Genomic DNA, 10,893 nt, shown 5'->3' with positions numbered 1-10,893 from the left:
TCGAAAACGTTTCTACATGGACTGAAATTGACATGGAAACTAGCTATCGTGCACACATTCAACATTTAACAAGGGGTTCTAGCCATCTCAATGTATTTTTAAAGGATATTGCATCTGGAAGAAATCATGCTGTCATTATTCACGAGCATCATCATCAAGAAAATACAAAATAGTCTACATACTATCTGAGCTAATAATTGAATCTGCAACATGGCTGAATGCAAGGTCATTATCTTTTAAATATGCATTTTTATTATTTTCAAAGTCATGTGGGTCTGTGCTTGTCTTGGTATGCATAGGTGCATGTGAGTGCAGTACCCATAGTGTCAAGTAGGGGGCGTCAGACTCCACGGAGCTGAAGTTAGACGCAGTTGTAAGCCGCCGAACACTGGACTGGGAACTGAATTTGTATTCTCTCTCTCTCCAAGAACAGCATGCGTGCTTAACCTCTGAGCTATCTTTTCTGTTGCTGTTACAAACCACTCAAGGGGAAAGTGTTATTGTGTCCTAGAGGTTAATATCCATCAGTGAGGGAAGCCAAGACGGGAACTCAAGCTGGACCTGACGGCAGGAACCATTCGGAACACTGCTTACGTGCTCAGTCGTGTTCAGCTAGCTTTCATGCACAGCTCAAGATTGCCTGCTTAGGGATGGAACCACCCACAGTGGACTGGGCCACCAATCATGTTCACAAAGCTAACAGGCCAATCTGATCTGAAATTATCACTCAGTGGCCCAGATGACTCCAGCTGTGACAAGCTGACAGCTAAAACTAACCAGGAAACCATCTCTCCAGCTCTTAATTAAAAATTTTCCATATCATCCAGAAACAAATTATTTTATTCACTTATTTTTCTATCTATCCTGGGGATTTTTTTTTTTTTTTACCCATACTAGGCACTCTGTCACTGAGGTACTGCCTCGGTCCTGAGTGTTAGATTTTAAACCATACATGTATCATAGCAAAGTAAAATTTATATTTGATTATTTCTACAAAAAATAATTACTTCATTGCAATGTTGACAATAACAAATGCAAATATTTGCTTGTTTGTTTGAAACAGGGTATCACTGTGTATCTTTGGTTGGCTTGGAACTCACTATGTAGACCAGGCAGGCCCCAAACTCAGAGACCTGTCTGCCTCTGCCTCCCAAGTGCTGGGATGAAAGGTGTACATCGCCACCTCCAACACGGATTCAGTGATTAAAATTACTAAAATCTTAATTCTTGAAAAGTTAAGAATTGTAAAGATTTCAATATTTTTTGTTTAATTTGTTTAACAATTTCATGGATGTGTAGGATACCTTGTAAGAGCAGTCACCCCAAATTCTCATCTGTTCACCCCTTCTACTCCTGCTGATCTCTTCTTCCCAACGTGTTTCTCCCCGGCTCTCATGGTTTCTTCAGTGCACAGGTCTTAGGAGGTAGCCACATCTACTGTGGGTTTATATCCAGAAGGCAACATTTTATATCACCCCCCCCCCATCATCTAGTGTATATAATCTTTCACCCTGACTCCTGTGATGGGTCTGGAGCCCTGCAGGGGGTGACAGAGATGTCCTATCTAGGGCTGAGCATCCAATGGTCACTTATTCTCAGAATCTCTGTATTAACCACTTCTACTGGGGGTAGGGGAGGAAGCTTCTCTGGCCAAGGCTCGGAGCAGCACAGCTCCTGGATACCAACATAAATATTTAGAAGGCAGAAGGCAGTTTGGCTCCATGGCTGTTTTGCATATCATCAGAAGTATGTTGATATGTATCTACAGCTGATCCCTCCAACCAGAGGCATTGGGGCAAGCTGACAATACCGAGAATGTATACCTCCCAGTGGTGCAGGCCTCAAATCCAATCCAATCAGAAAGGGTTGGTTAACCTTGAACATGAGAACAGCAGGGAGGAGGAGGAGAAAGAGGGGAGGGGAGGGGAGGGGAGGGGAGGGAGGCGGATTGGTATAAAGTCCGTAACTGAGTCAGATTATTCATTGCTTTTCTCTTATGATAAAAATATCGAAATGAAAGCAACTTGCAAAATGGAGAGTTTATTTGAGCTTGTGGTTCCAGAAGGCTAGAGTCTGTGATGGTAAGAATTACAAGGGGCAGCCATTATGGCAAAAGCAGAGAGCTCACATCATATACGTGTGTGTGTGTGTGTGTGCGTGCGCACATACATATGTTATGTGTGTCATATCACATATATATCAGTTGGATTTATATATATATCCTATTTTGTTTTTATTTTTCCATTAATTTATTCATTTTACATCCCCAATTGCTGCCCCCTTCCCACCTGCCCCCTCACACTGCCCCTTGTTCTATCCTCCCTCCCCTTCTCTTCTAGAGGCTGGGCCCTCCATGGGTAACCCCTACCCTAGCACATCAAGTCTCTTCAGGGTGAGATGCAGAGAGCTCACACACATCTTGAAGCATAATCATGAAGCAGAGAGCAAATCAGAAAGAAGCAGTGCCTTTTATTCCCAGTGACATAGTTCCGCTAGCAAGGTCCTACTCCCTATACCTCCGCCAACGGCACCATCAGCCAGGGATTGTGTTCAAATGTTTGAGCCTATAGGGGGCGTTTCTCATTCAAGCTTCTATATTAAGGATGTTGATTCTTTTCTTCCCAAAATAACCTGGAAGGCACCTTCTGGCTTCATGCTTGTTAGCTAGCAGGGAGGAAGATTTCAGCTTGATTGGTCTGCATCCTGTATCCAAAGTGGGTGATATATTTAGCTGTGGAGCCTCGCCATCTAGTTCTGGTGGGCGAAGCTGTTAATACTTTTAACTAATTAGAAATTAATTACCTATTACTCTTAATTAATTAGAAATTAATTAATTAAACAATCCATTTATATGTCCAATATTAATTCAATAAAAATCCATTAGGATTTTTTTTAATAAGTAACATTTGATTCTAAAATTCATAGAGAAATGCAAAGGGCCGAGAATATCCGAGGTAATTAAAGGGGAAATCAAAGCTGGCAGATTTGTAATGAGAACAAAACTCATTTTAAAGATAACGTCGGGGTCAGCACCAAGTTAGATAAACTAACCAATGGATCCGAAAGCCCGCATGTCAAGTCACCCGATTTGTGAAAAAGTCATCTATGTATTGAGGAAAGAATTATATTGCCAACAAAAATTTGCTAGATTAATTGACTACATTTTCAAATGTACCTTTACCATTTCCAAATAACACAGCTCAGAATTTAATTCCAGAGGGATTGCAGAGCTAAATGGGAAACAAATGAAACTAGCTCTCAAAGGGCACAAAAAGTTGCCTTGACAATCCCAGACTAAACAAAGATGTCTCAGGAGTCTGCAAGCTGGCTCAGTGAGCAAAAGTTTGAACCCCTGTGGTAAAAAGAGACTATGTGAGTTATCCTTTGTATTTCCCAGGCATGGTGTGTCATGACTGCACATGTGCTGGCCTGAGATCATGCATGCACACACGCATGCGCGCGCGCGCGCACGCACGCGCGCACACACACACACACACACACACACACACACACGCGCGCGCGCGCGCGCGCGGGCGCGCGCTCACGCAATGTTTTAAACAGGTCCATGAAGGCCTGGGAATGTGGCTCAGTAGGTAGACTGCTTGCCTAGCATGCCCAAAGCCTTGAGTTTGATTGCCCCCATTCCACACCACAAAAACCAAGTGTAGCTCATTCTTGCTTTTTGCTTTGTAGACAAGGCTATGTAGCCCAGATAGGCCCCAAACCCACGATCACCTTAATCTCCTGAGCGGGACCTTCAGTGGAGCCAAGATCAGTGTAAATAACGACACGGAGGCTTCTGTATAGTTTTAAGTGTCAGCCTTTCGCTTGGGCAGTCTCCCGGCTACTCTAAACTTTACTGGAACCATTTAGCCTATGCCCGCCACGTGCCTATCGCCGGACCTCTCTGCTCCACTGTGGTCCATCTAGGTCCTCCACATGAGACCTCTGAATCTCCAGTCCTGCTCTCTTCTCCCAGCATCCCTCTCTGCCTGGGAAATGCCATTCTCCACTTCCTACTCAGCTATTGGCTGTCAGACCTTTATGAAAACCAATCAGAATCTCTGATACAAGTCTAGCTTGCCTTCAGGCAAGCCATGAATGATGGATATTTACAAACTATAAGGACGGTAATGGGCCGTAGAAATGACAATATCAATATTCTGTTAGCATTTAGCTCTCTGCATGTAAGGAATTATCAATTAAAGATACAGAGACACACCTTCACACAATGTGAAGGCAACCGCTGGATTTTGTGATCTGGTTGCTGGTTACACGGGTCTCTCTAGTTGTGAAATTACAATTATGACACAAAAAGTCAGTTTTCAACCATTTTTTAAAAGAAAAAAAATAGATTTAGGGTAGAATTAGATTAGAAAGGAGAGAATTTAGAATGTTTTCTACACATCCTAAAGAAATTATCTCTTGAATTAATTTTTATTGTATTATGCTTGGTGAAATTAATTAATTAGTACAAGCAGGTCTTGATGGGGGTGCCAGAGGAGGATCTATTGTGTTTTCAGTCAGAATAAATATACCAATAAAGATTTTTAAAAATATAGAGAGAACAGTTAACCATTCAGTGCCTGCTTTGGAGTCTAAGATTTGAAGCGATTCATCTCACCACATACTCCTGGGGTATTGGTTAACCACATTTTAATGTGTTCCGTGTGTTTTGTTTCTGTAGTAGAGAAAAGCCTATGTATATTTATTTTTAAATTCAATTCTCTCTTACCTATAGCAAAATACTCTTTATCTCCCCGCACCCAAGAACTCAGGTAATTTTCACTTAAAATGGGAATAAAATTGCCGATGTGTTTTAGGTCCTGGGAAGTGTGCCTTATTCTGACAGGGCGTCATCAGTTCCATAATTCATACTTCACATTGCTGCATAATTCACACTCGTTATTTAACAATCCCCATATTTTCAACAGTATCCTTTTTGCTATAGCTTATTCCAGAACAACATGCATTCTAGTTTCCTCCACAACCATTTTGCTTAGGAAAGATGTCTGAAGGGGGTTGTTCTTCATATTACAAGCTACCAAGGAAGAAAGGGTTTGAAGGTCTGTGAAGAAGGGGACTTGTCTAGGGCATTGACCAAACCTTGCATGCCCAATGGTTACATTTCAAACATCCCCAGGGAGCTAAGTGAGGACGTAGGCATCAGAAATAGGATAGAATAATTGTTAGGCTGTGGGTTCTCTCTCTCTCTCTCTCTCTCTCTCTCTCTCTCTCTCTCTCTCTCTCTCTCTCTCTCTCTCCCCTCTCTCTCTCTTTCTCTCTCCTTGTCTTTGTCTCCCTCTCTCTCCCATGTGGGGATGTAGGGTTAGAGGTGAGGATGGGAGTGAGAGGCATGGATATATGGACCAATATATACGTGCAGACGCCTGCAAATGCCAGAAAGAATCCGTGGAGCAGGAGTTACAGTGTGAGCTGCCCATTGTGAATGTGGATCTGGGACCTGAACTCTAGTCCTCTGCAAGAGTGTTCCTAGCTGATGAGCCATCTTCCCAGCCCCATCAGACTCTTTGTTTAAGGAGCCTGGTTCAAATCATAGCTACATAAAAGGCTAGCTTTGTAAACGTGACTTATTTACTTGTCTCTGGGTCAATCTGCTCACTTTGAACTAAGACTATCCCTGCCCTTGTTAGGTAAGCCAAGTGGTACAGGATCTGAAAACCATTTAGGATCGTCCTCGGTATGTGGGAAGGACACATGTTGCTGTTACCTTAAGAAATGAGGTCTAATGAATTCTGCCAACTTGTCTACCAACAGAGCACTCCACCCACACTGTTTCCTGCTTTCGTCTTTGCCTTGGCTGCCCATCCAGGCTTTCATTAGCATAAAAATGCATCTACTAGGATGGAGGCAGTGGAAAGACTGGGCCCATCCAACTCTCCCACAGAGAGGTTGCCCAGTTTAACCAAACCTCCTACAGCTAACTATGGGCATACATGTGGCCTTTACATTTAGCCCAAGCACTGTTCTGCAGGAAGCCTACAGCACAGAGCATTGGCCCATCTTCTTATCTGGCTCATGTTGGACCCCACCAAGAAACAAAGTATCTCACAGTGTTCATTCTGGCTTTGGTGCGTGGGTGGGGGTGTGGTTTCTAAAAGATGTCTATTCCCAGCTTTTATGGATGGCCTACTCCCTGCAGATTCACTTGAGCTCACAGACTGTCACTGCATTTGAGAGACTTTCCACAGTGTTGCTTGGTGGTTGCCATGACAACAAAGATGTAATAGAAATAGAATTTTCTAAAGGATTGTGCTTGGTAGAGGCTTTAAAGCCAGATTACAGTTATGACTTTGAAGCTTAAAGGATGTCAGTGAATTGTGCTGGCACATAGTAGGTATACTGTGACACTGTGAAAAGAATGAACGTGGGCCTTTCATTGAGTTGGAAGATGGAGAAAGGCTGCTTCTGACTCTTGGGCCACTTATAGAACTTGTCACCCAGGGTGTCATGATGCAAGTGTCAGGAATGTGACCTGGATTTCCTTCCAGACCTTTAATCTGGCCAACTTAGCCATACCTATAATGGCTGTATGGTGGGCCTTTTGATGAAGGTACTTAGACAGTGGATTCATAAAATGATTGAATAGCTTTGTTTTTTTCAAGACACATGTATTTCCAAGACAGCCCTTCTAGCCACAGTGAGTCATGGGGGTTTGGTAAAGAGAAGAAAGGTCCTTAAGTCTCCACTCAATTCCCAGCTCTTCCAGCAAAGATATGATAAACTCAACCCAAGAGAGGCTCATTTTCCTCCCAGTGAAATGTATCTTCTGGAACAGGCATCTGGCCTTCCTGCCTTCCTTCTGCCCCTTGTCTCTCCCTTGTTGTCTTCTTCTTCCCTGCCCGATTTCCAGTCCACTTATCCTCATTTCTGATCCCCTCCCTTCCCCGACTCAGTGGCAGTGAAAAGTGGCAGGCTTCAAGAGTCAGAATCCAACGTCACCACGCAAGCCACGCCCTTCCATCTCTCTTCTTCGTGATGGGTGTGACCCCCAGCAAGCCACGCCCCATGCTTAGCAGCATCTTCTCAAGGCAGTAGTACAGCACAGCCAACCTTTGTCTCTGATCATTCTTGTAGGACTGGAGCCTCTCAAATTTCAGTAGTCCAAACTTCAGAGCTCCAAAAGGGAAAGATCAATATACCCATAGATTGCAGCTGATTCCTACAAGGTGACTTTGCCAAGTTCCTCCTCCTCCAGCTCCACCGGTCCCAGTTTAAGAAAACTGAATACATGCAGCAATGTTCAGTGGACTAAGACACATCATAGCACACAGTATGTTTGTGAGCCGTGATCATTATTTATTCAATACCCATGTATGTTTCATATTCCAAGTATGATACAGGGGCTCTGTGGGTACTTCTCACTTACTTTCTTTTAAAATGAGTATAGCTTATGTGTGCTTTGCTGTTCCTGTACCACCCCACTACCAGCCCCCACTAATCATAAGCTCATGGTGGGTGATGTGTAGAAAGGGGACTCATGTATTCAACCCTGACTACTTCTGGAAATATTGAGCCTTTTATACGGAGCAGAACTGTGCTAGGCACTGGGAATGCACTGTGGTGACAAAGGACCACCAACTCATGTGGCTTAGACTGTAACAGTGGAAAGAGATGTGACATGAACAATCATACAATAAAACAGCACCATTTTGTTGTAATTAATTTTACTAGTGAGAACTAATTTGGTTCAGGGGTTTCAGAGAAGACTGTACACCTACATATGTTTTAAATCTACTTTAATAAGTATACTTAAATGTTGTAACCTCCCTTCTAGCCCACCACCAACCAAAGATACTAGAAAGGAAAGGATAACAGGGCAAGGACCTCATTAGACGTAGATGTTTGGTGGGGGCTTGAATTTAATCTGCATTGTCAGGACATTAGCAGTTCAGTTTAGACAAATCAGTAGCAGTAGCTCGATCCATTCACAAACATCATGTACAAATCAGCAATGGCAGTTTGATCCAGAAGAAACCTCAAGGCTCCACCAAATGAGTCCGTGGAAGCGGCAAGAAGCTGGTGGAAGGCCACCAGAAGTTCTTTGGTGCATTTCTCTCTATGAAGCCACGACAAACAATGATCCGTGAAGAGTGGCTAGGTGAGCCAATCCCACACAGAGTCATCCACTGTTGGGTCATATTTATATCCTTTCCGAACATCACGTGTTCTCTCAAGCATCCGCTCTAGCAAGACATCACATGACCCTTTTTCCAGGCAGCTTAAAACACCACATGTCTGTTCTCAGCAAAAGATCCTCCTCTGTGTCTGCTTCAGCAGAAACATCCTCTCATAAGACAGTTTCCAGAAAAACATCACATGACACTGAGTCTCCAAAGAAATCAGACATTTCCACTTCAGAAGACCTCCATCAAGAGGGGATACTTGAGCTAAGTCCTGAGGGATGGAGAGAAGTTAGACTCTTCAATAAAAGGACATCAGTCACGTAGCTATTTATTCAAGCACTCCTTCTTCTGAGAAGGAGTGAAATTGGTAAGACACAAGAAGTAAAGGAAACTTGTAAAACACAGGAAGTAAAGGGATTGTACAAGGCCCAGGAAGTAAGTAGAACTTCCAAGGTTTGGGAAGGCCCTCAAACTTCCAGAGCTAATGCTGATTCAAGAATTACCAGGAGGGTTTGTAAAACCCTATATTTCTGGGGATTCACTGCACATGATACACCACTAACACACGTTTCTATGTGTATGAAACATCACCAATAACACACATTTCTACCAAGGGTCAGATGCTCCAACTACTAGGGGGCAAAGCGCACTTCAGAAACCACTTGGAGCCAGGCGGTGGTGGCACACGCCTTTAATCCCAGCACTCAGGAGGCAGAGGCAGGTGGATTTCTGAGTTCGAGGCCAGCCTGGTCTACAAAGTGAGTTCCAGGACAGCCAGAGATATACAGAGAAACCCTGTCTCAAAAAACAAAAAAAAAAAAAAGAAAGAAAGAAAGGAAAGAAAGAAAGAAAGAAAGAAAGAAAGAAAGAAAGAAAGAAAGAAAGAAAGAAAGAAAGAAAGAAAGAAAGAAAAGAAAAAGAAAAGAAACCACTTGGGTTAAATTAAGGTCCTGTGGACCAGTGCCAAATCTTCCACAGATTCAACCCTGCACACAACCTCTCTATAGTAATCTTTAAGCATTTCAAGAAGTGTTTAACATCTCAAAGCCTTCAGGAAAAGGCAAAGTAAAACTACCTTTGGCTACCACCTCAACCCCAATCAGAATGGCTGCCATCAAGACATCGGACAGATGTAGGATAGGGTGTAGAGAAAGAGGAAACTTTATTCACTGCTGGTCCAAGCTCAGACTAGCACAGCCAAATAGAACAACCAACGGTCCAGCTCTAGGGCTCCCAGAACTCTACATCTCATCTGAAAGACACTAGCACATCCATGTTTATTGCTGCTCTATTCAGGGCAGTGGGGGAATGGAACCCATCTGGATGTCTATTAACTGTCGAAGCATACAGAGGAGTTAATACATACACACAACCGGATATTGTTCAGTGGTAAAGAAAACAAATCATGGCAATGGCAAGCAAATGCCTAGACCTGGAAAGTGTATTCAGCGAAGCTACCCAAACTCAGAAATAAACCAGTTCTTCTTCCTCATAAGCAGGTCCCAGTCTATAATATATGGGGGCAAGTGTAAGTGTGAAGATAGTCTAAATTGTAGGAAGCATTTTGACTCTACAGTTGACCCGTGCAGATCTTCCCTGCTGGACCTGGAATCTGAGGCTCTGAAAGAACAGGGCGGACTAGAGTTTGATGCTGAAGACATCCTTACTTCAGTTTCTGTGTCTTTTTATACACAATGTAACAAAGAAAGGAATGATCTGAGGAAGGTTGTTATAGTTCAGAAAACGTGATCAGAAAAACGTGTAAATAAATACCAGTAAGCACACACTGAAGATTAACAGCCCTTTCTCAGGCTGGGCCTGTTTAAACACAATTACCTGGCCTATACTAAAGGCTACATCTGGGAACACACGAAAGCAAGGCAGAAGGCCGTATCCAGAATCAGAGTACACTGACCAGATTGGGTTCTATAGCTATGTTCTGACATCCAACAAGAATAAGCTTGTCGTATAAACTGAATGTAAATGTTTGTCACAGTGGGCATGGAATCACGTCCCAGAACAATCCAGGGAACAAGATGCCCTTGAGGTAAATGACGATCTGCCTTTTCTCCTGGAGTCCCTCCCATAGTCCCCCAAGACATTGTTCACAGTGGGTTCAGTATTCCAAAAAGGGGACCCAAAGGAGAGTAATACTGGGTGGTTAGGATGGAATACAGTCAGAAGGGCACAAGTCATGAGAGAGGATATAAAGTGGTTTTTGTTGTTGTTTTGTTTGTTTCAACTCTGTCATTGTTTTTTCTTTGATTGTGGATATGTTAATACAACATTTTGTGTATTGAAGTAGCCAGAACTACATATGCATCCAGGAAAACCCAACATGCCTTACTCCCTTGTGGCTCTGGTTGTAGGTGTTGGCTTTGTTTTAAAGTCACCGACCCTCAGCTCATTGTGAAGTAGCCATGGCTTTTCACTGACATCTGTCACACTGGCCTACTTAGAGGTGAGCTTTAAAAAGGTATTCTTAAGGAAGAGTTATTCTTTTTCTTTTGCACCTGAAAAGATTTCCCTCCTTTACTTTCATCTAAAATCATTCTTTATCGAATCATTCTGTCACGATGCAATTTAATATGGAAATTGTATTGATAAATGTAAAATATGGTTTAATGAAGAATGTGATAATATTTATGCCATTGTTAGAAAAAAATGGCCCTAGGAAGTCTTCGCGCTTCACCTGAAGTGGAGACATTTCGGGACCAAGCAAGGCAAACAAGTTGCCTCAGTGTTG

Source organism: Mus musculus, chromosome 10 (assembly GCF_000001635.26).
Source record: "Mus musculus strain C57BL/6J chromosome 10, GRCm38.p6 C57BL/6J".
NCBI classification, from domain to species: domain Eukaryota; kingdom Metazoa; phylum Chordata; class Mammalia; order Rodentia; family Muridae; genus Mus; species Mus musculus.
The sequence above is the reverse complement of the archived record's forward strand: the minus strand, read 5'-3'. Positions refer to the sequence as shown.